Source organism: Podarcis liolepis (assembly GCF_965112155.1).
Source record: "Podarcis liolepis genome assembly, chromosome: 2".
Classification (NCBI taxonomy): domain Eukaryota; kingdom Metazoa; phylum Chordata; class Lepidosauria; order Squamata; family Lacertidae; genus Podarcis; species Podarcis liolepis.
In genome coordinates, this window is record NC_139555.1 from 53,217,449 (window position 1) to 53,242,647 (window position 25,199).

General features: G+C 42.1%; 1 protein-coding gene and 1 long non-coding RNA gene across 3 annotated transcripts in view; both read left to right on the forward strand.

The window, feature by feature from the left end:
* Positions 1 to 25,199, forward strand: part of JAKMIP2 (janus kinase and microtubule interacting protein 2) — an 85,674-nt gene that overhangs the window by 16,538 nt on the left and 43,937 nt on the right. The gene's annotated exons all lie outside the window — the stretch shown is intronic.
* On the forward strand, positions 10,653 to 13,569 carry LOC310699241. The gene is made up of 2 exons (XR_014522027.1): positions 10,653 to 10,704; positions 13,333 to 13,569. It is a non-coding gene; the product is annotated as an uncharacterized lncRNA (long non-coding RNA).

Here is a 25,199-nt window from a genome sequence, read left to right on the forward strand (position 1 = left end):
CATTTGATTTGGCTCTTATTGGCTTATGTTTTACTAGATTAAGAAAACTCTTACTATGGGCATGCACCCAAAAGCATATCCTACCCTCGTCTGGAAGCTGTGATTCACCTTGGGGACAATGGTGAAGTATTTTGCATTTATGGATTTGAAACAAAATATGTTCAAGAATTGCGCAACACCAGCTAGAGCCAATTGTAATCAATAGGGACATCAAAGCAGCATCCTTCAAACAGGCAACTTAAAGAAGGAAGACGTTGTTAAGGAGGCACTTCTGGCTGGCATTTTGAACAAGATACTAGAAAGCAAAGACAATCCAGTAAAGTACTCCCCCCCCCCCCCAAAGCTGATTTCCAAAGCTCAAAACCATAAGGTCATACCTTGGCTCCCGAACGCCTTGGGAGTCGAACATTCCGGCTCCTGAACGATCGAAACCCAGAAGTGATTGTTCCAGTTTTCGAACATTCTTTCGGAAGCCGAATGTCCGACGGGGCTTCTGCGGCTTCTGATTGGCTGCAGGAGCTTCCTGCAGCCAACAGAAGCCGCACCTTGGAAGTCGAATGGACTTCCAGAACGGATTCTGTTTGACTTCCGAGGTACAACTGTATTAGTTTTAATGGAGTTACAGTTTATCAACTCTCATATTGAAAAAAATATATTTTCTGTTCTGCCTTTGTATTTCCATAGATGTAGTGAACGTACACAGGTATCAACTCAGTTTGGTCAGATGTTACAGTTGGTTGAGTCTGTGCCATCACTCCAACTAATAGAATTAATCTGAGCCTTGAAAAGGTGGAAGAGAGAAAGAGGGCGTACTCCCCTTCTCCTACTGTTTAAAGCAGCTAGAATGCTGGTTAAAAGAGACTTATAAGACCAGCAAAAGAAAGAAAAACCATGCCTTAATCATTAGTACCTGCAGGGCTTTGTTTATACACCAGCAGTGTGCACCCATGGCTTTTTTAAAAAATCAATATATGAGTACTGACACCTCATTTTTTTTTACCAAAAAAAGAGCACCAAGTACCAATATATCTGAGGTGAAAGTTAGGCTACCATGACTATAATTTCTTCAATTCTATTCTTAAAAGCAGCTGCATTGGCTTTCTTCTAATTTTCTGGCAAAGAGGCTGTTAAATTCCACATCCAACAGATTGTTCAGTGGTAGAATGTGCTCCCTTCCAGGTTCACAAGCAGGCATGTGAGGGAAAATCAGTAATAAAAATCATGCTTCACTGCAGTCTTAAACTGAGATATGGAAATGGTTGAAGCCATTTCCAAGAGGAAAACAGCACCACTGTGGGCGATTTTAAAGTGGCCTGCTGTTTCACCGAATCCCTATTCACATATCCCCCCACCCAGAGCCTTTATAAATAGGTTAAATAACACTGTTCCCAAACAAATCCTTAGGGATGCAGCTATGATTCACTTCCCCCCATTGTAAAAATTGCTCATGTATTCCGACAGTCTTTCTGTTTTGTTATCAGTTACCAGTCCATAAAAAGCACATAATAAGAGCTTGGTGGATCACGCTAGTGGCCCATTTAGTCTGGCATCCTTTTCTCACAGTGGCAAACCAGATGCCTATGGGAAGATCTGTGCTCTTATACTATAGATGTTAAGCCTTTTTTAAAGGAGTCTGTGATGTGTTGCAAAGAACTTTTGGGAATTCTAAGTATATAGAGTGTCTACTGAATAGATTCAACTACCTATCTGTTGATCCTCTTAAATAACTTTAAAAATGTTGGTGAAACAAACTTATCCCTCTAGAGAAGCCATGACTTACCTTGACGAGGCCTATTCTTTTACATTGTTATTTTTTAAAAAAAGTTTTTATTTATACTTTTCAGATTTATACATTTCATTAGTTTTACAATCAATTTAACATTTCAAAGTTTGACTTCCTTCCCCCTCTTTCAGCGGTTCCTTAAATTTATTTTTTAATTTCTTCTGCATAACCAAATGTCATTTAATTTGCTCATTTAATTAATCTACTTTAGATATATACTCTTACGAAACTGCAGGTTATTACAATAATCCTGCCAATGTTTTTATCTCTTTGCATCTGTAAATATTCAATAAACCATTTCCATTAAAAGTTTGTTATCTTGATTTCTTATTCTTCCGATAACTTTCGGCATTTCTGCATATTCCGTAAGTTTTTGTATCCATTCTTCCTTTGCTGGGACTTCTGCTTCTTTCCATTTTGGGGCGAGTAGTATTCTGGCTGCTGTAGTAGCATACATAACTAAATTTCTATACAATTTAGGTACTTCGGTCCCTATAATTCCCAAAAGAAAAGTTTCTGGGGTTTTTTTTAGAAAAGTTATTTTGAACATCCTTTTCAATTCATTATATATAATTTCCTAGTAAACTTTAACCTTACTACAAAACTACCACATATGATAAAAAGAGCCTTCTTTCTCTTTACATTTCCAACACTTGTTTGATTTAGATTTATACATTTTTGCCAGTTTACTCAGTGTTAGATACCAACAATATATTATTTTCATATAATTTTCTATTAAACCATAACATGCTGTAAATTTTATATCCATATTCCAGTCTTTTACATGATTAACAATCTTAGCCAAAGTCATTATGACCAGTTTATTTTTTTATTATTTTTTTGCAATGTAACAAGCTTTATTAATAGTCTTACAGTACATTGCATATATATAGTACATCTCGTAGAGTAAATTGAGATTTCAATCATATACACACACAAACACACACAAAAATATACTTGTCTTTTCTTACATAGTTATAAACCTTAAGCTTCAGCTGTGTTTATACTACTTTTTATGTGGTTGTTAACAAAGATTATTAACAAAAGTTATTAACAAAAAATATAATAAAAACTTTGGACTTCCTGTCAATTCCCATTTTATTCTAATAGTGAATTTACCTACCATTATTAATCTATTCTTTATATATTGTCTAATACAGTCTTACAACAATTTGTATCGTTAATCTTATTTCTCCTAGATTTCTTTATCCAAGGTCATTCAAATGCTGCCATAGACGAAAAACCATTGGTATATTTTTGTACATTTCTCTTGTATTTATTCCTTTTTTGTGCAAATTCTTGTCTTGAACTGCCCCTTAGGCTGTTGGTCAATTGCGCCATTTCCACATATTCTTGTAACTTATTCTGCCAATCCATTATAGTCGGAACATTTTCCCCTTTCCAGTTCTTTGCTACTAGTGTTCAGGCCACCGCCGTAGCATATAGAAATATTTCTCTTAAGTTTTTTGGGATAGATATCTTTACCAACGATGCTTAACAAAAACGCTTCTGGCTTTTAAAAAAATGTTGTTCCAAATATTTTTTTCAGATCATCATAGACGAGGCCCCAGAATTCTCTTATTTTCCCACATGTCCACCACATGTGGTACATGTCTCCATTACTTTCCCCACACCAACAGTTACTCACGATATATTTATACTTCCTGGAAAGCCTTGACGGGGTAAGATAGCATCTATACTGTGTCTTTAGCATGTTCTCTTTAATATTGTAACACGCCGTAAAATTCATAGTTGTTTTCTAAAGGTTTTCCCATTCTGCCAACATTATGGGACCAGTTTATCTGAGATGGAATGCGTCTGTTGGAACTGGTAGGGAAGAAGGCAGAGAAACCAACAGACCATTTGCCCTAATAGACCAGGGCTATCGACTGGCTGCCTTGACTATAATTTCCTGAATCTCTTTCTTAAAAACAGTTACGTTGGCTGGCTGTGTTCTGATTTTCTGGCAAAGAGGCTGATAAACATTATCACTATTTAGTGGTCACTCTAGGATTCACAATCAAGAGTGAAAACTGTGCCTCTAGAAGGTGTGTTTAATTTGCTTGACTGCCTTGCTTAACAAAGTCAAAATCAATGTCTTCATTATGGCTCAAATTTAATTGGTTTCAATTGTTTGTTTAATGATGATTAATTGAATTAGTTTCTTTAAATCATTTAGTTAAATGAAGTCTGTCTTTTTGTAAATCTTTGTGTAAACAGACAATTTAAAATGTGCAGGTTTGACAAAAGGAACCAAAAATAAATAAATTGCAAATTTCTGTGTTTATTTCCACCTTTGGTATTGGGAGCTGGGAGAACACCTGCCTACACCAAGCCACTGGTCAGGATGCAGATTGCTGCAGACTACCTTGTATATTGTAGAAAATAGCTACACATGTACACAAACATACACTGTCATCTGGAGAAACACTGGAAACAGGCCACTCTGTTCGAAACAACATGGTAGGGGGCAAGAGGAGCTGAAAACTGAGAAGGCAAATAGGTGAAATAGCTTTCCTCCCCATTCTGATAATGGGAGACTCCACAGAACCAATCAAAGACCCTTCAGTCAGCAGAGCGACAGCATTGGATCAGACTCAATATATTCAATTTTAGGACCAGCTTCAGGAGAATAAGAGGGAGTACTGAGAAGTTTTTCTTCTCAGTAATCGCTTTTAATATAGTCCCAGGGTTGCCGTAGATCAGGAGTTAAGCCTGTGAGCACATTTGGATGTTTGAGTGTGAAAGGTAAAGGACCCCTGGATGGTTAAGTCCGGTCAAAGGCGACTACGGAGTGTGGCGCTCATCTCGCTTTCAGGCCAAGGGAGCCGGCGTTTGTCCACAGGCAGCTTTCCAGGCCATGTGGCCAGCATGACTAAACAGCATGACACCATGACAAGTGCCAGAGTGCACGGAAATGCTATTTACCTTCCTGCCACAGCGGTACCTATTTATCTACTTGCAGTGATGTGCTTTCGAACTGCTAGGTTGGCAGACGCTGGGACATAGCTCATCCCATCACACGGATCTGAACCGCCGACCTTCTGATTGGCAAACCCAAGAGGCTCTATGGTTTAGACCACAGCGCCACTCGCGTCCCTGTGTTTGACTGACACCCCTGCTGGTAACTTTTTTATTCATTCCCCTAAATCAGCTTTCCTCCACCACCCAGCCAAGAAAGAAAGATAGGAGATCTGGGTAAAAATCAGATATAGTAGAATTAATCTGAGTGTTGAAAAGCACATAGAGGTGGAAGTGAGAAAGAGTGCCTCTCTTCCAACTTCCTCCTTCAGCTCTATGTTCTTTTCACAAGAGAGAAAGGTAAGCAGCATAACTGCTTCTTGAATAAGGGGTCAGTGCAGGAGAGAGGCTTTGTAGGTGTCAGGGAAAAACCTCTAGGTGCCATTGTGCTCACCACATTACCAACCCCTGCTCTAGATACTATTGAGATGCTTGCTTGCTTGTTACAGATACTGTAAAGGTAAAGGGACCCCTGACCATTAGGTCCAGTCGTGACTGACTCTGGGGTTGTGGTGCTCATCTCGCTATTTATCTACTTGCACTTTGACATGCTTTCAAACTGCTAGGTTGGCAGGAACAGGGACCAAGCAACAGGAGCTCACCCTGTTGCGGGGATTCGAACCGCCGACCTTCTGATCGGCAAGTCCTAGGCTCTGTGGTTTAACACACAGCGCCACCCGCGTCCCTACAGATACTGTAGCCATGATTTATACATGTGGTTCACCTTCGTGTGATGGTTTTATTTGAAATTAAAATATTTAAACAAAGCAAAAAAAGTCATGGGCGCTTCCTAAGTTTTGTTTGAAAAGAAACTGGTGGCCTCTATAATTTATGTCTTTGGGTGAAATTCATCTTTGAAATTCTAACCATGTTTTCTCAGATGTATGTCCCACTGAAGACACTGAAGGGCTTAAGCCCAGGTAGGTGGGGTTAAGATTGCAGTCTAAGAGATGAAAGAGAAAATGGGACTTACATTTTCTTTTGTTTCACTTATTCAGCAATTCCACCAGTGCTATTCCTGGCCTAATGCTTATTGATTTACTACCGAGTCCAAAATAAACCAACCTCTTCACAAAAGACACCCCAATTGCACAGCCCACAAAGGCATGTCAAATTTTGTGTATTGGGCACTTCATTATGGCATTAAAAAAATCAGTTCATATAGTGTGACATGCTATGCTTACTTTAGCCTCCAGTTTTTGTAATGGCAAGTAGGTTGTCAAGCACAAAATATGCTTGCCATTACAAAAACTGTTTTCTTAGATGTTAACTTAAATAATGTAATTTAATATTCCATTCCTCCTTCACCAATATTAGCATTTTTATTTTTTATTTTAAATGAAGCTACTTAAAGGATTAATGTTGCTCGGACAGGAGCTTATACCAACTCCTATGGCACATTAAAACTTTGTATCCATTGTTTTCATTTCATTTGCTACTGATGGTTAGAAATTAGGAATTCCTCATGAATTGATAGGCCTTTCCAAACCAACTATGCCATCCACCTTAGACGACACAGTATCCCCCAGCACTTGAGGTAAGTTATACGCCATGAGACAGGACAGTTTGAGGGGCAGCCATTCTGATATGCTCCCAGTGGGCCTTTGTGCATAGAATTACATGGGAAGCATTGTGTGGTTGCTTCCTGCACCGTTTTTCAAAGCGGTCGTATGATTTTTCCACACCCTTCTTTATTTTTAAATCAAACTTGGAGCAGACAGGCCTTCAAGTAGAATACGGCCTCAATAAAATATGGCACACAGACACTGTACACTGCAGACCTTCCTTTTAACCAGAGAATGCTGGCTGCTGAAGACATATAGGAAACTGCCTTGTACCAGGAGGGGTTATTGTGTGTCTAGCCCCATATTGCCTACTAGGACCAGAACCAGATTTTCAGAATTCCAAGCAGGTGTCTTTCCTATCATCTTCCACCTGATCTGTTTTTTGACTGGCGGTGCCTTGGAACTTTCCATATGCAAAGCATGTTCTCTACCATGAGCCATGGTCTCTCCCCTCATCATCTCTTCCTTCCCCAACATGCAATTGCCAGCATTACTTAGAGAAAGGGACACTGGTACAAAACTTCCATGTCTGATGTAACATAGATTAGTTGCTCCAAAAGACAGAAAATGGAGCTCAGAGCCAAACCCGGAGCACAGTTTTGAACGTTTGCAGAATTGAAATCTGACATCTCGATGATGCAGCTTCCAGTAGTCTTTGCCCATATAACGGGTGCTCATCCATCTTTATTCTCTTAATGATTTATTAATCCAGCTTCCCATAAAATGTAAGGGAAGCCATGAATAATTTAAGTGTGGTCAAGGCATAAGAAGAAAAACATATGAAACCCAGACAGGGCAAAGCGGAAAAGAGCAGGCAGTGGTTTGATCTCAATCTCTGTTCTCTGTCAAAAGTTCCTCTTGAAGCAGAGCTCTGCTTTAGGGTTGCATGTTTTGGGGTGGAGAGCTTTTCCGAATCAAGTGCAGATAAATGAAAAACAAGGCACAATATCTAGCTAGTTACTATATCGTCAAAAGAATTGGTCTTGTATATGATATTGGAAGCATGAATAGTAATTGCAAGTCAGTGGAAATCTTACACTGGATGCTTAGTAACGCTCACTGTGGAATAGAGCTATAATGGGGGGTGGGGGTGGAATCACATATCATTTGAGATTTCGACAAGGACTAGAATCTCCAGGCACTTTTGATACGATTTGGCATTCCTTTATGACATGTGCAGCGGAACCATCATTTTCAAGACAACCCTTGTCACAAGTCTGGCAAATCTGTAACTATACTGATGATCTGATAACATTGATAATCTTTCCTTGGACTTTGCTATTTTAACTCACTCTGCATGCCTATTTTAAAGCTTTGTTTTCCATCTTTTAATGTTTATTTGTTGCTGTAATTGCTCTTTCTGTTTTATATACAGTACATTATAAAATGAAATAAGAAACAACTTTACAGAAAGAGAGAGAGATTGTGTGTTACCATGACCTGCACAGCACGTTTTGTACTCACCTCCATCTGCCTAATGACAGGGCCGGCCATGCTTTATTAACTAAGAGTGAAATATGAACCTTGCCTTCTCCTTCAAGCACTTCAATGCAGTTATTAGTATTCTGCCTTGCAAACCTGCTGATGGTGGTCACATTTCCCAGGCTTTTTGTCTTGGGGCTTAAAACTACAGATTGCATGAGGATGCATTTTGATGTAATTGAGCAGAGAGGTATATTGCTGCCCTGACAGGTGCAGACACATTTTTAATGGACATATGGTACCTAAACCAGACTGCATTTGAGAGGAGGGCTTCTTTGTTTGTCAAAATCAATTGACTGTTATTGTAGCTTAGAATAGTTGTACTTGCTTTTTAAAATGTTTTTTCCTAATTTTATGGTTTTTCTGGCTCTGTTTTATTTATTAATTATCCCCCTCCCCACTGGCTTCTGTTTCATTGCTTTAATCATGATTGCTGCTACATTTCCTCATAGTTGTCATGTTTTAGTGTGGCTTTTTGTAGACTTCTAGTAGAAAAGCAGAGTTAAATATTCAAAAGGGAATAAAGAATGAACAAAATGTGGCAACAACAAAACCATTACCTTTCCCCCAAAGTAAACAGTTGCTATCATTGCAGCCTTATAAAAAAAGACAGTTGTTTCTGGTTGCTCCCATGCAACTAATATCACCTGTGGGAATGCAGGTCTGTTTCACTCTCTCAAGGTTGCAGAGAGCATGTTTGCTGAGTGCACCATAAGAAGTGTTTCAACAATAGAGCTACAGTGGTTACAAGAGGGCAAACACCAGGTTCAGCCCATCTCTCAGAAAACACCCTTTTCTACCAACCTGGCCCAAAGAGTTGCATAGATAGTGGCTGGGTGTAGTAGCCTAATGTTACAGAGCAGGATCCATGTCACAGTACCGGGAGGGGTGTCTCTGGGGTAACAGAGGATGTTATGAAGATGCAGTGTCTGTTGTTGTTTTTTAAAAGAACTCAATAGAAACAGGAGCAAATGGGACTGGGGTTAAGGGAAGACAGCCCTTAAGAAGCTGAGAAGGGGAGGTCAACAGAATGACTATGGTTGAATTCAGGAGATAGATTTGAATAGGATAAGAGAGCACACTGTGAGGCACATAGACCTGGTTCACACATAATACGAAACTATTGTTTATAAACCATGGTTTCACACTCTCTGAATCCTGCTAAGAAGTTTAGCTATGGTTTGCTTTCTGCCAACAAACCACAGTGTGAATCCCATGATTTCTTGTTGGTTTAGGAACCTTGGCTTGCATTTACTGTGGCTTGGCATTATTAGTGAAGCCAGCACCCTTTCTTAACCATGGTTCATCCCGGGCATAAAACCAAGCTACAAAGGCACATCGCAAAAGTAGCTAGGAAACAAGGCAAGCTTTGAACTGGAGTCCTGAGAGCCAGACAGATCTGGAGAACCACATTTGCCCCCTGGGCCCAAGGTTTCCCATTCCTGGAATAGAGTAAATGACTGAGCAGTCGATTTACAGGAATAAAATTAAAAGAAAAGTTATTGGCAAAAGGGCAAGAAAGGGAAAAGCCTAGAAGCTTACAGATGGGAGTTTCATGGACTAGCTCAGCCATTTGTACTTATCTTTTAACATTTGATACTGAAGATTGCAATGAACATTGCTTCAGGCACTTCCTTCTATAGTTCACTCTGCCTGAGCACCATGTTATCTGCACATTCAGTGCTTGTTGTGCTGTGGAACTAATGTTTGCCTCGGACCGCTGAGAGGGGGAATAAAAATAAATTTCCTCTGCCTGTTAGAATTGCACAGCTGCGTCTGAGCTGCTCCAGGAGGAGTCTGGGAATGCAAATGTGTCTTTTAATACATGCAATTCTAATTAAGTGTAGTCATAACCCCGTGCTGTGGTAAAATTCTCTGTACTCTGAAGCCGCGTATTAAACGCTTCTCCTAAGCAGCGTGGAGAATCCCCTCAGGAGGCTGATTCCTCAACACTAGAGTCAAATTCCTTGCCTGTCTTGTTTTGAATCTAAGTGATGTTGCCAATTGAATTATTATTATTATTATTATTATTATTATTATTATTATCATTATCATTATATTTTATAGAAAATGTTTCAATTAAACAAAAAAAATATTACTGGAGGGGGGAATCCTGCCATCAGAAACATTGCCCAAATCAATTATTATTTTTAAAAAGAACAGGCTTGCTACAAATTCCTATGACAGAAAGAGAAATATTTTGTCTGAGCTGGGCTAGAACTAGTCATCCAATCCACTCCCATTTTGTCAGTACTTTTCTGTCTTTTCAGACTTGGGACTGTGGGCTTCCATGGGGGGGGGGGCAAGGGGGCTGTTGCCCATTGATCTGGTGAACCAGAATATCCAGATTTCCAGCTTTTATAATAAAGAATCGGTTTATAGCATTTGTAGAACCTGAGATGAGGCAATATGTACAGACACTGCTTTTTCTCATTTTTTTTGGAAAGAAGCAAGGCTTCCTCCTCCTTTCATTGTTTTACTTTGCCTGCTTCACTGAAACATTCCTATAGATACCCCTATTTGGGACCCATATTTAACCTGATAATGGATTTAGGGACCCACTTCATCATTTTTGCCATTATGCTGTCACAACCCAACTCATGAGCTGGGGGAACTCTGGGGCCGACTGCTCACCGAGCGCTGGCTCCGCCCCCTTTTAAACCACCAGAGCGGACCAGAGTGAAGCCCGCTCACTAGCGGTCCGCTCCTGTGGTCCCGCCCCAGCCGGCGTCGCGGATTGACTCATTTAAACTGGGGTTTTTCCAAGAACCCCCTAAGCTCCGCGGCGCCGGGAAAGCGGGCAAGATCAGGGGTACCGCTTGCCGGTCCGCAAATGGCGCCCACCTCGGATGGGTGAGCGATTATTCTTGACCTACTGGTCAAAGATAAGTATTTAAAGATACAGATAGGTAGCCGTGTTGGTCTGCCATAGTCAAAATAAAAAAAAATCCTTCCAGTAGCACCTTAAAGTCCAACTAAGTTAGTTCTTGGCATGAGCTTTCGTGTGAATGCACGAAAATCTGAAGAAGTGTGCATGCACACGAAAGCTCATACCAAGAACTAACTTAGTTGGTCTTTAAGGTGCTACTGGAAGGAATTTTTTTTATTCAAAGATACACACTCGTTGTCTCACACAATGAATTGAACTCTCACCCCTTTTTATTGCCCTTATCTTTTCCAGTACTCTACCCCCCATGCTCCCTCTTTGTGTTTCTTTGAAAAACATTTCAGGGGAAAGGTTTCAATAAATAAAAGAACAAATAATAAAAAAGAAAAAATGTTGCAATAAAAAAATACTCATTTTCAAAATGGTCATATAGGATATCTCCTGTAACATTACATATGGAGATTTTTGGGGGTATAAGAGAGAGGGAGTTTTGCTTGCAAATAATGCAAGGCACTGGGACTCAAATCTGCCTGGGAATAATCACCATTTGATGTGTAAATTGGCTGTAATTGAAAGGCACACTGCACATGCCCAGAAGCATTCTCTCCAGTCTGCCTGCAAAAAAAAGTCTCAACTAATACATAATTAGGGAAATATAAACCTTGATATTGAAAATCAGCTATGGAACTGAGCAAAGGTCAGTCTAGTAGAATTTAAGTGACACTGCCGGGGAAGGGAGGGCTGAGTTTGCTGCTCATGGGGATTTCCTAGCTTCTCAGTCAAGTGGTTTCCTGTCTCTGGAGCTTTACACATGAACAATTCCCTTGCTTATAGCTGCTCAGGCAAGTAGACTGCACAATTAAACTGAGGAAACACATTCATATGGGACTGAATTCCACCTTTTAAAAACAGAAAGATCAGAAGATGCTGTTTCTATTTAAAATGACATAATAATTAATTCTAATATCTCTCGATCAGGTGGAGCATACAGTTCTAAAGCACTGGAATTGGGCTCTTTCCTTTCCTTTCCTTTCCTTCCCTCCCCTCCCCTCCCCTCCCCTTCCCTTCCCTTCCAAAACATTCTTTTTAGCAGAGTGGAGAGATGGCACCCATCCCCCAACCCTAATCCGCTCTCCAGGTAGGGTTGCCATATTCTAGTCTGCCAAATCCAGGTGGCACAATTTGCAAATTATTTGCTTATGGTGCAAATCGCATAGGCTAGGAAAGGGTTAAGCAACCAACCTCCCACTCCATGTTATAGAATAGGTGGGGGACTTCTGGCTCTCCATCAGCCCCAGGCAGTATGGCCAATTGTCAGGGATTGTGGAAGCTGGAGTCCAGCAACATCTGGAGAGTTTCAGGTTCTCTCCCGCCCCCCCCCCCGCCGCCTGCCCTCCCTGTTTTATAAAAATGAAAAATGTGGTTGGGTTTCCGTAGATACTTTTGCATGCAACATGAACACAGTGCGCAAGAGACACAGTGCACTCTCCTTCGCACAACGCTGAATTCCACCCCATGTGTGTACACTAACTTTGTTGGAAAACTGTGCCCTACATCAACTCTGGAAAGCCTATGCACCCATAGACTTTCTACACATAGGCTTTCTCCTGCAGCAGTCTACACTTAACGTTTGGGTATTGGAGGCAGAGAGAGGAAGCTGTATGGTCTTGGAATCTGCCCTGCTGCCCGTTTAATTGGCCTGAGGCCTTACTTGGCTGTACTGCATAGTGCTAGGGGGCTAGCAGTAGTACTAGGAGCCCTTAGCTCTCAAATGTGTACATGGGGGAGAAGGGAGGTTTGCACCTGTGTAGAGAAAATCTGCTGGTCCTTGGGGTCAGCCTCTATACACAGCAGGCTCACAAGATGGAAAATACAGCAGTTCAGGGAGAATTATTTTTGATAGTCACATCTGAGCCTTCATGTTCTTTGTTGCATTTCAAGGGACTTCTGTAGTTGTACTCTTCTGCTCAGTGGAGCTTGCGTCAGTGGCGTTGGTGTAGAATCTGGAAGGATTCTGTTTTTAGGATAATAATAATAATAATAATAATAATAATAATAATAATAATAATAAATTTATTTATATCCCCCCCATCTGGCTGGATTTTATTATTATTACTATTACTATTATTACTATTACTATTACTATTACTATTACTATTACTACTACTACTACTACTACTACTACTACTACTATTATTATTGAGGTGCCGGGACACCTGAGGTGACAGTGAAGGCAACATCTGCAAAGGAAAAAGTGGTGACCATAGCCTTGTTTAAGGCTTTGTTTGCAGCAAAAGCAGACCCTGAAATATTTTCTTGCAGATTTGCTCTCGTCGCCTTTGAGATGTCTTTCCCAAAAATTGCAGGATTCATATAAACTGTGATGAACATTTCACTTCCAACTAACTTCTCTTTATCACCCTCTGTAAGTCATAAAAAAATTATAGCCTTACTAGCTTGTCTCAAAAAAAAAGTTTGGCTGAATGAAACATATAATTTGTACGATGCAGACCAACAAGAGCAACATGGCACTTTTTGTTCGCTATTAATAACCTCCTAAGATGAAAATTAATTGTTCTGCTCTTTAACTGCAGTGACATATTGCTTGTTGTCCCTTAGTGCCCACCAACTGCACTGCTGAGGGATGCCAGTGAAAGAAATGATGCTACAAATAACAAAACATTTAAGCTTTATTAAAAAGATGAAATAGAACAGCTATGAGTTTATACAGGAGTTGAGGACCAGCAGATGTAATGTACCTGCAGTTGAAATCTGAAGGGGTAGAAGATAATGGAAATAAAACAGCCTTTCATGCAATGGTCTAAAGAAAATGCAATTTGGGATGAAAGCCTGCTTGCTACTGTTTTGTTTCTGGTATTATTATTTTTAATTTTAAAAAACCCTCAAGAATACTCCTACACCCTTCTAGCAATTTCATATTGTTCAGTAAATGACCTTTCACTAGGCATTCCATAAACAGGACCAGCTCAACACCTACTGCTTTGTCTGAGGTGGAACAACAAGTGGTGTCCTGTCCACCCCAAAATGCCTCATAAGCACTACACTCTGGGAGTAGAAGTATAACGTTAATAAACTGAGCAGTTGCTGCCCCAAATCTGCTGCCTGAGGGGATCATGTAACTCTTATCTACTGGTAGGGCCAGCTCTATTTATGACAAAGTACCGTATTTTTCGCCCTATAGGACGCACTTTTTCCCCTCCAAAAATGAAGGGGAAATCTGGGTGCGTCCTATGGGGTGAATGCAGGCTTTTGCTGAAACTTGGAGAGCGAGAGGAGTCGGTGCGCACCGACCCCTCTCGCTCTCCAGGCTTCAGGAAGACATCCGCAGCCTAGGCAGCCTTGCAGGAGTTCCCCGCAAGGCTCCCCACGCTGCGGATAGCAGCCTGCCGCCCAGCGCGAGGGGCGCCCTGAAGCAGAGCGCCCCCCGCGCCAGGCAGACATCCGCAGCGTGGGGAGCCTTGCAGGAGTTCCCCGCAAGGCTCCCCACGCTGCGGATAGCAGCCTGCCGCCCAGCGCGAGGGACACCCTGAAGCAGAGCGCCCCCCGCGCCAGGCAGACATCCGCAGCGTGGGGAGCCTTGCAGGAGTTCCCCGCAAGGCTCCCCACGCTGCGGATAGCAGCCTGCTGCCCAGCGCGAGGGGCGCCCTGAAGCAGAGCGCCCCCCGCGCCAGGCAGACATCCGCAGCGTGGGGAGCCTTGCAGGAGTTCCCCGCAGGGCTCCCCATGCTGCAGATAGCAGCCTGCCACCCGGCGGGCGGGGCAGACATCGGCCAGCCCCACAAGCTCGGGGGACAGCAGGGAGGCGCAGCGCCGCCATCCCACTCTTCCTCGACCTGGTTCTGTTTCCCTGACCTGCTTTTGGGGGGGAAATAAAGGGAAAAAATTTTCCCTTTATTTCCCCCCCCAAAAAACTAGGTGCGTCCTATGGGACAGAGCGTCCTATGGGACGAAAAATACGGTACATCAAAAAGCTGCTTATTGAAATTATATTCACAGGGGCATCAAGAATAAAGGTGCCCAATACTTTGTGGAAATCAACAGTGCCATTTGGTTTCGCTCAGTTATGCGTTTTAAATTAAACGCATATTCCTCTATTCCCAAGAAGACACTTGCTTTTACTAGTCACGCTGTTTTAGATCTAGTTGCATATGTGTATTTGTAAGAGGTGGAGGGGGGGGAGTTGGCTAGGAAGGCTGCAATGCTTCTAATGAGTGTCAAGGAGTTTCCATACTACCTAAATTTACAGGCATAGGCAAACTCTGGCCCTCTAGATGGTTGGGACTACAATTCCCATCATCCCTAGCTAACAGGACCAGTGGTCAGGGATGAAGGGAATTGTAGTCCCAAAAATATCTGGAGGGCCGGAGTTTGCCTATGCCTGGCTGAAAATGTCATCAAAATCTGATATCCACTTTCTTCCAACTCTCCATATATACATACACATACACACACACACACACACACACACACACTCCTTTTGCTTCATCTCTTTGTCCACACAACCACTTTGACAAGTGCCACATAATGTCTCTTCCACATTTGTAAGGAACTTATCTGTTAATGTGGCAGCATCTACACCCTGGAATTCCCTGGAATTAGGAAGGTGCCTTCACTGTATTCTTAAAACCTTTTCTGTTTACAAAAACCTACCCAGACACGTAAAGTTGATGTGATCCATAATTTTTGCTTGGAATGTATACTTTAAAGTGTTTATTAATTTTCCTTTTTAGTAAACTTGTTTTTTAATTTTGATTTTTATTGACAGTTTTAATGTATATTTCATGTTCTTTGCCAACTGCTTAGAGATTTTATTTACAGTTAAGCAGTATACAATTTGTTAAATAAATGCATCTTTTACTACATTTTTCAAAGGACTTGGCAATACTCCACAGACATAATACAAACAGGCAACATTTGCAAAGGAGCAAGAACCACACATGCAACCATAGCTTCATTTAGGGCTTTGTTTGCAGCATCGGTAACAACTGAAGCTTCAATTGAACAATGAACAATTGAACAATGGAAGCTTCTCTGGAGTGAATGAGACGAATCTCTTGATACAATACAGAATCTTGAAATACTTGGTTCTGCAGTTTTTCAGAACAACTGGTTATGGATGGCAAAGTCTTCAGTTTACTTTATGGTCTTGCTTTTCAGCTTTTCCAAAATTGTATTCAAAGCACCAAGCACCTAAATGTGTAAAATACCTTGCCTGTGTCTGGCATCTGTTGACTAAATTTACTAAATTTCCCTAAAAAGACAGAACTGGCTTTGAGGTCATGACAAGCCATGGCTTATCATGATGGGGGAAAGCTGTATAGTTCCAGGTTTGTTCCAGCTCCACTCTCCTCCTCCAGTTCAGCTGGATCAGCAGCTTCCTGCTCCTTTTTGATGACGTGCAGAATAGCATTTCCCTAAACTGTGGCTAGGCCTAACATAGTTTGTTGAGACAAACCAGCTTCATAAGCCATGGTTTGAAGTTGGTAGGTGTTGAACAAACATTTGTTAGAATTAGCCAAAGTTCATCAGGTTTGGATGACATGACAAGGCTGTGTTTAATTAAAAATGGAAGTGAAAGCTCCCAATTTCCTCACAGTCAAAGAGGGGAGATAGGATCTCAGGACTCATTCCCACCATGATATACAGTGGTACCTCGGGTTACATACACTTCAGGTTACAGACGCTTCAGGTTACAGACTCTGCTAACCCAGAAATAGTACCTTGGATTAAAAACTTTGCTTCAGGATGAGAACAGAAATCGTGTTCCGGCGGCACAGGGTCAGTGGGAGGCCCCATTAGCTAAAATGGTGCTTCAGGTTAAGAACAGTTTCAGGTTAAGAACAGACCTCTGGAACGAATTGTACTTAACCCGAGGTACCACTGTACACCATTAACAATGGTTTGCTTGAAACAAGCCCATTTCACAACCAATTGTTTTAAGCTGGTCTTAAGTTTGTTGGGTTTGGGTTGGATGACATGACTAGCTGTGATTAAACAACTGTGGTTTTGAAATCTTCCAGTCCCCTCACCCTGGCTATTGCGATGTCTGAAGTGGGCCCCAGTCTTCAGATTCTATTTGGTGAGCCTTTAACTGTCAGTGTATGATATTATGCTAACAGTGTCAACTCACACAAGCCACCTTAACAGTCAATGCCAGGTATTATACTAGTACAGTGGCACCTTGGGTTAAGAACTTAATTCGTTCTGGAGGTCCGTTCTTAACCTGACACTGTTCTTAACCTGGGGTACCAGTTTAGCTAATGGGGCCTCCCGCTGCCGCTGCGCTGCCGCTGTGCGATTTCTGTTCTCATCCTGAAGCAAAGTTCTTAACCCGGGGTACTGTTTCTGGGTTAGCGGAGTCTGTAATGTGAAGCTTCTGTAACCTGAAGTGTCTGTAACCCGAGGTACCGCTGTACTGCATTAGAGTGGACGATCTGTGCAGGCTTCCAGTCGGGAGACAAAAATAATAAAACACAGGGAAGTGGCAGGTACCAAGTGTGCCATGCTGATTCCTGAGTATACACAGCTGTTTTTCATCAATCAAGGCAAACAGTATATGTCAAAGGTCCTAATTTTTCCCCATTGAGACCAGAGTCAATAACCATCTGTCATTTCTGAAACAGTAGCAATATTTCCTTTGATTACACTTGTGTAATAATAGTATCATACCTTACGCTGCTACTTACGGCTGCTTGTATGAATTGACATCGTAACCATAAGGCAGCCCACCTCTGATTCTTTTTGTATATTCCCTGCCCCAACCTCTGGAGAAAAGGTCCTGAAATCATTATCATCAGCAATTACTGCCTCCCCATCACCACCAGCAATATTGTGCTGGAATTTAATTATAAGTTTTTTTGAGAACCAATTTTCATTGAAAATCAAGGGATATATATATATATATATGTGTGTGTGTGTGTGTGTGTGTGTGTGTGTGTGTATATATATTACTGCATTGCTTAGTCGCCCAGTAGCTAATGTTCTCTAGACAACCTACTACAATATGTATTATATAAAAGGGGTGGGGGGGTAACCAAGGGACTTGTTCCTCTGCTTGTCCTCTCCCAAATCTTTTCTGGGGGCACCTCCTATCCCCTGGAGCAGATACAGGGAATGTACAGATGCCACAAAAGGTTACAACTTTGTTGGATACAACCCAAAGACTGTCCTCTTTCTTGCAGGCTGTGTCTCCATCAGCACTGCACCCGTTCACGTTTCAGTTTAGCCATCTTTGTGTCTGCTTCACCCTCTCGGGAATGTGGGTATTGTGACAGAGGAGCACTGTTCTCCAGGCCCTCACCATTTAAGTCAGGCAATCAGCTATCTCCACCAGTTTTATTCAAATACACAAGGGTGGTTAAGATGGCTACCTGGAAAACATGAGACGGGCTCATATACCTGACAAATGTGACTGTGGTTCTCAAGAGGCCAATGAGAGAGGAAAGAGTCTGGGCTGCCCTTGCTGCTTTGTCTCCTCCTTTCCATCGGGCATCCATGCCAGATTTTACTATGCACTGCTCAGAGAAGCTGGTCTTCCTTAAAACGCACTCATAAACAGGCTAGAAATATTGTGTTGTTGGGGAACTGTTGATCTGTTCTTGGGAAGAAACAGAGCTAGAGAGCTGGCTTTACACTCTGGATAAATTGCAAGGGATTGGCTGGAAGAGCAAGGCCCACTGGTCCACAATTTCATGGTCTAATAGTTTACTAATTCATCCTTGTCTGGGGTGAAGGTAGCCTGCAGACTCCCACAGAGCTGGTGGTGGTAACCATTAGAGAAGCAGGCATACTCTGCAAGGCAAGTGTGCAAGGAAGAAGTTCTCCTGGTGAGGCTTTGCTACAGGTACAAGAACACTGGTGTCCCTTTATTTATGCACATGGAAGTGGTGCAAGATACTGTCTGGAAAAGCTTTGCCTATTTAATTTCTGCATCTCTGAGTGCTGTTTTATTTTATACATGCTTCTCTTTAAAGGAGGGTCAGAAAACAATGGCATCTTTAAGAAAAAGAGGGACACTAACTCAAAAGGCCAGAAGGACATTCCGTGTGTTGAAATATACAAGAGTTAGTGAATCTGAAGGGCACCATATGTTCCTGTATTTCCCAATTGGATACAGCCTCCATAGCTTGACAGCGTTAAAGGACAGATGGAGATAAGAGATCAGAGGCTGCAATCAGGGCAGAGGAAATGTTCTGGATATTTTCTCTGGCTTTCATCAGTTTTCTCCCCTGTTATTCCATTTAAGTGTGTTTCAAATTCGATAATGAAAGCCAGTGTCAAGTGCTTTCAAAATGTATGGAACGAATCCCTGATATCATCACCTCTTGGCTAGGTATCTACTCAGCTCTGTAGTGGTTACTCCCTTCTCAACAAATATTGTGCACTTGCATACTTATCCACTCCATTTATCAGCTGCCCAATAACTGGAGCTGCCTGGGTGACCTCCTGCCATGTCAATAACTCCGATAGCACAACCTTTTATAACCATTTAGGTCAAGTATAATTGCAGAAATAAAGCATCCCTGCTTTTGAATTCAATTCACTGCACAATGCTTTTACAATTGCAGGAGGTGGGGAAGACTCTGTATGTTCCTACATTCCCCACCTCTTGTATACAAAACCGCCTTTTCTTCATTTCTTGCTGCTACAAATAAATTTATATCAATACAGTCATTCCCGTGCAGCACTAATACATTTAGAGTGGAGAATTCATACAATTATATCCCCCCGTAACAAATATTTACCCTAATGAATGCATAGCCGTATGTTTTGTTTCTTTTTGCCACTAGAAATCATTCTGAGAATATACTCTGCCTTGCAGAGGAATCAGTACAGTGGTACCTCGGGTTACAGACGCTTCAGGTTACAGACGCTTCAGGTTACAGACTCCGCTAACCCAGAAATAGTACCTCGGGTTAAGAACTTTGCTTCAGGATGAGAACAGAAATTGTGCTCCGGCGGCAGCTGGACACCCCATTAGCTAAAGTGGTGCTTCAGGTTAAGAAGAGTTTCAGGTTAAGAACGGACCTCCGGAACGAATTAAGTACTTAACCCGAGGTACCACAGTATTCCAGTGATGCTTCTGTTGTCCTTCTATAGAATGGCCTTCATTACTGTAAAAAATCTGGGCCTCCTCTGGACTACATGTAATAGGAGATTTGTCTGGAGACTTCTTACCCAGGATTTTTCTTCTTTTCTGGATGGTTCACCCTCGACTAAAAGTATATATAATTTGCTCATTAATACCAGCACTGGGAGGTTTCTTAGATCCTGTCAATTCAGATCATAGTGAGCACAACATCTGCCTGCACAGATTTCCATTCAGTCCCCAGCTGCAAGGCTAGATGTACAATATTTACTGCCACACAAACAACAAAATGCAAAATTAATGATCAAATCTCTCATGAATTTCAACTGAGATATCTTGACAAACATAAAATGGGGCTTGTTTTGCAATATGATTCCCATTTTTTCCCCTCTCTCTCTCCCTCTTATCTGTAAGCCTATGGATAATTACTTGAAATATATGAATAATTGTAAATAGTTTCCACATGCAAACATACCGTATTTTTTCAGTGTATGAAACGAGGTTTTTTTTATTAAAAAATTATGTTAGAAATTGGGGGTTGTCTTATATATGGATAGTGCAGAGGGCGGACTGGCGATTGGTTGCTGCTGTGAGCAGGAGTGTCAGCAGTGATAGGGCAGGTGATTGGTGGCTGCAGCAAGGGTTGCTGTTGATAGCCTGTCGCCGCGGCAATTGTGCAGGAGATTGGTGGCTGCTGGCGGCAATCGGGCAGTCAATTGGAGGCTTTGGCAGCTCTTGCTATTGTCAGTGGTGGTCAGCAACACCCCCCCCTGCAAAAAAAGCTCAACAATTCTGGGCAATCCCCCCCATTTGTAGTCCCCCAAAATAGGGGTAATCTTATACACAGGGGCATCTTATATACAGAAAAATACAGTACTTTCAAACTGTGCACTCCTGCAGTCTCAACACTTAAAATGTTTCTATTCAGCTACATCACAAAGAGTACCAAAAACTGCATTAGTAATAAATAGGTAATAAAAGAGGTCATGTTTATCCTTTCTTACAGTTAGTTATTTAAAATTAAATCTATTCCAATCTCTGCTATCCCAGTTTTTCTTTTTATATTATGCGCAACCAGCTTCCAACTGTCTAATCTTTCTTTATAATTCCACGTTTCTTTCATATTACTGTCAATTTAACAATTCCCATCTGTTCCCATAAGCTCCTAACTCATCCTTTCTTATTTGTTTAGTGGCTATCCTTCCAAGCCTATTGATATCTTTTATTGTTTTTACTGAGTGATAAGTGCAATCACAATGTGTTGGGAGGAGGCTGTAGGGAAAAACAGTACTGTTAGGTTGATCAATGAAAGGGACTGATAGGTAAAATATTTGATGCTCAGGTATTTTAAAGACTAGTGGCTGCATATGGAGCATGTGCTTGCGTGTGTGTTTGCATGAGTGCATTGTGCGTGCATACACACATGCTGAATAAATAATATCTTTTGATTTATGTCCAGGTTTAGTGCTCTAACTGCAAGCTCTCTATTTTTAGAAATGCTGTCAAGGTTGTTCTTGGGCTTTGTGCATTGCCTTTTCTTATGCGGCTTGTCTTAAGCCAAATTATATGAAAGGCCTTTAAAAACAGAGAGAAATTCCATCAATACGAGTAAACTCAAAATAGGCTTCTCTCCTGCAGCCCAACACGGTGACCTTCTCAAACATCCAAAATACAGTCCAAAGGTCACACTGGATAAATTTGCACTTGGGTGAAATTTACTTGTGTATTTATTCTAATAATAATCTGATTTATGCAGCTTATGCATCCCTCTGATTGGCTCTTAGGATGAAGCACATGTGCATAAAAACAGCACAGTTTTTAAAATAATATTAGCTATGCAGCACCAGTGTCTGGCAAAACAGAGATGCTCTTGGTAGGTAGTCCCTAAATTCAGGAATTGGGTGGCCGACCTGTCCTACATGTAGTCGCACACACCCTGAAGGTTCATGGACTGGGATAGCTCAGTTGGCAGGGCATGAAACTGTTAATCTCAAGGCAGTGGGTTCAAGCCCTATGCTGGAGAAAAGATTCCTGCATTGTAGGCGATTAGACCCTCATGGTCCCTTCCATCTCTGCAATTCTATGATTCTATAATCCTGTCACTAGAAGCCAGCGGGGCTGGAAATATGGGATGCGAGGGGCTTCAATATTGAGGGGAACTGCCATCACCTGCCACCCCTGGGTGAGCACTGGCACAATCACCCAAACGCCAGGATGGGCGGGAGGCTTGGAGGGCCATGGCTAGAGCATCCCAGCAGATGTGGCCCGACGGGGCCATGTGATGTCATGCACGTGCGACAGCCCCCCCCCCAATGTGGGGCCCAACTTGGTACACCTGATAGAAGCCCAAGTGGCCTCTGGGAAGAAGTGCTTATTTCCATCTACAACTAGCTGGATCAGGGCAGCCTTGTCACCATACTACAAGCTACACTAATTTATTGATTACTGCAAGGCACTCTACATGGGGCTTCCCTTGAAGACTGACCAAAATGGCAGGATGCTGCTGCTAGAGCAGGGGTACCCAATGTGATGTTGCTGGACTCCCAACTCCCATTAAGGCCAGCCAGCATGCCTAATGGTCATTGGTGATGGGAGTTGCAGTCTATCAACATCTGGGGGAACTAGACGTTCCTCATCTGCATTTTAGTGGACAGGGGTCTATATTTAGAGCCTGTCAGCTCTGGCAAAATCCCTTTAGCTGTCAGGGTGTGATATGCAGCTCCCAGATGGTTGCCCAGGGAAGTATAAAGACAAGGAAAAGTTTCTTACATCCTTTTTTATTTCAAACCTCACAGAGAGAAGCTATAGAACCCAGTCTCTTGGATAATGGTGTTGTCCCAAGTGAATTTCCACACACCCCCTTCTCTCCCACTTTTCCCCTCACCTGCCTCTGAGCTGTGATCTCCCACAAACCACTGTTGTAAATCTATACTGTTTTCCTCTTCTTCCTCCCTGGAAGGGTCAGGATGGGGAGGCGGTCTCCACACTCTTCCTCCTCTGCCCAGTCCCTGACATTAGCAAACAGAATTTTTTTGTCAGCTGATGAAGTAGCTAGATGTGAATTTTTGGTTGCTTAGGAGAACCCATTCTGGCACCTTGGTCCCTTGGAGTTAAGTTTGTTTGGCCTTCCACTGCAGGCAGTTCAAGGAGAAGGGAAAGTGTGTGTTGTTTAGCAAGCTAAAAATGGCATGTTCCTTCCTGTTGTCTCCAGAGTCTTTGCCTGATCCATTCTTCAACAGCTCATGAAAAGTGACACTCACATCCATTTGTTTGTGGGTAGAAATCACAAGAATGACAGGAGAGCCAAGTGGAATATTCAGTTTTCAGATTGTTCTGAATATGTTGATATATGCAGCAAGGGCAAGACCATCCTGCTGCATGTCAAAAATTATAATAATTGCATATTAGCTTCATTTGCATTCAAGTTCCAAGCACAGAGCTATGACATAAATGTACACAAAGTAAGACACGAAAACAAACCTTTCGTTTTAACGAAACACACAAACAAATGTTTTGATAAATAACGAGGGTTTGCATTTAACAACACCCTGCAATTGGCTTCACACAAAAAGTGGAGGCCATTCATTAGCAGCCAGGGAACAATCCACGCTGCGAGATGCTCAACTTAAACAAAAGCATTAGCATAGGGAAATTTGCATTAATTCTTCACTGTCACCGCTTGGAAAATACTGTTTATTCTGTGCATTTCAATTCCCGAACCATTTTGCAGTAAAAATGATTAAAATACCTCACTGCCATTTAAATTCAAAAGGCAGAGTGAGGAATGGAGCCCCTGTTGCATGATTATTGCACTGTGTTTTCAAATGGACGTGGCTGCCCCTTCTTCCCTGCATAAAGTGCTGCAAGAAATGAGGCAAAGGCAGCTGCTACAAATAACATCCACCAAGCACTAGGAATATATCTTTTGGTCCGAGCAGTCCAGAGCCCCTAGCTTGCACTGGGGGGAGGCTAGCCTTGCCATCTAGGCCAGTCTCTTGTTGGTTGCCACCAACAGAATGGTGTGCCACTCCATCAGTTTGGCTCTTCTTCTGCCTGCCGAGTATGAGTGTCATTGGCAGGATGCCCATAAGGGACAGCCAGTGTAAGAGCAGACTGGGGCAATCTAGGGGCAGGGAGCAAGGAGAGCTAAGCCAGTCCAGAATCCATTAGATCCTGAGACGGTTTCACTGTTCTCGTGCAATGGCATTGGGTCCATTCTAGGCCCAATTGTTATGCCAATTTCAGGTCTTCCTGCAGTGATTTACCTGTCTGCTGCCCCCCCCCCACATACACATACACACATTCTGCCCTAGCTGCCATGCATGGCAGGGCTGCAGATGTGAGCACGCTGCCCCTCCATGCAGACTCTCCAGTTGGCTGCCAAAGTTTGGATTGTGCTCAAACTCTAGGATGGGCAACTCAGGCAAGCCTACCCAGACATGTAAAAGGTGACATGTGTTTTAATCTGTAATTTTAACCGCTAGTTTAAATTGTATTTTTAATATTTTAAAACTTGCTTTTAACTCTGACTTTTATTGATAATTGTAATGTATAGTTTATGTTTTCAGCAAACCACTTAGAGTTTATATTTATAGTTATGTGGTGCACAGGTTTTGTTAAATAAAATAAATAAAATACATTAAAAAAAACTCTTAGTAACATGAAGCCAGCTTAAGGTTTATGAGCCAATAAAACATTCAGACTCGAATCTCCAGAGGTCTAAAAATCTAGGAATGTGTTTACACAGTTTATAGAGGTAATCCTAAGGTATTTGTTTATAGAGGTAACCTAAAAGAAAATTGAACCATGGAAGACTAATGTGTTCTGCTTAACAGCTCTGCTGCCTAAGGAACTGTGATACTGCTCTGTAATTTGGAGCTTGAGACTTTTCCTCAACCTGGCCCAATTGCACTGCCAGTAACCTGCTAGGCTGGACAGGTCCAAGTGCAACCAAGTAGAAGTAGAAGAAGAAGAGTTTGGATTTGATATCCCACTTTATCACTACCCGAAGGAGTCTCAAAGCGGCTAACATTCTCCTTTCCCTTCCTCCCCCACAACAAACACTCTGTGAGGTGAGTGGGGCTGAGAGACTTCAGAGAAGTGTGACTAGCCCAAGGTCACCCAGCAGCTGCATGCGGAGGAGCGGAGACACGGACCCGCTTCACCAGATTACGAGTCTACCGCTCTTAACCACTACCCCACACTGGAGTAGTTAGTTGCTTAGATAGATAGAACACCCAAGTGACACTCCTGTGATCTCAAGGTGGATCTGCAAGTTGGAACGTGTGCAGAGGATGACAACCAAGACTATCAAGGGTCTGGAATGGTTAGGGGAGTTGGGTATGTTTAGTC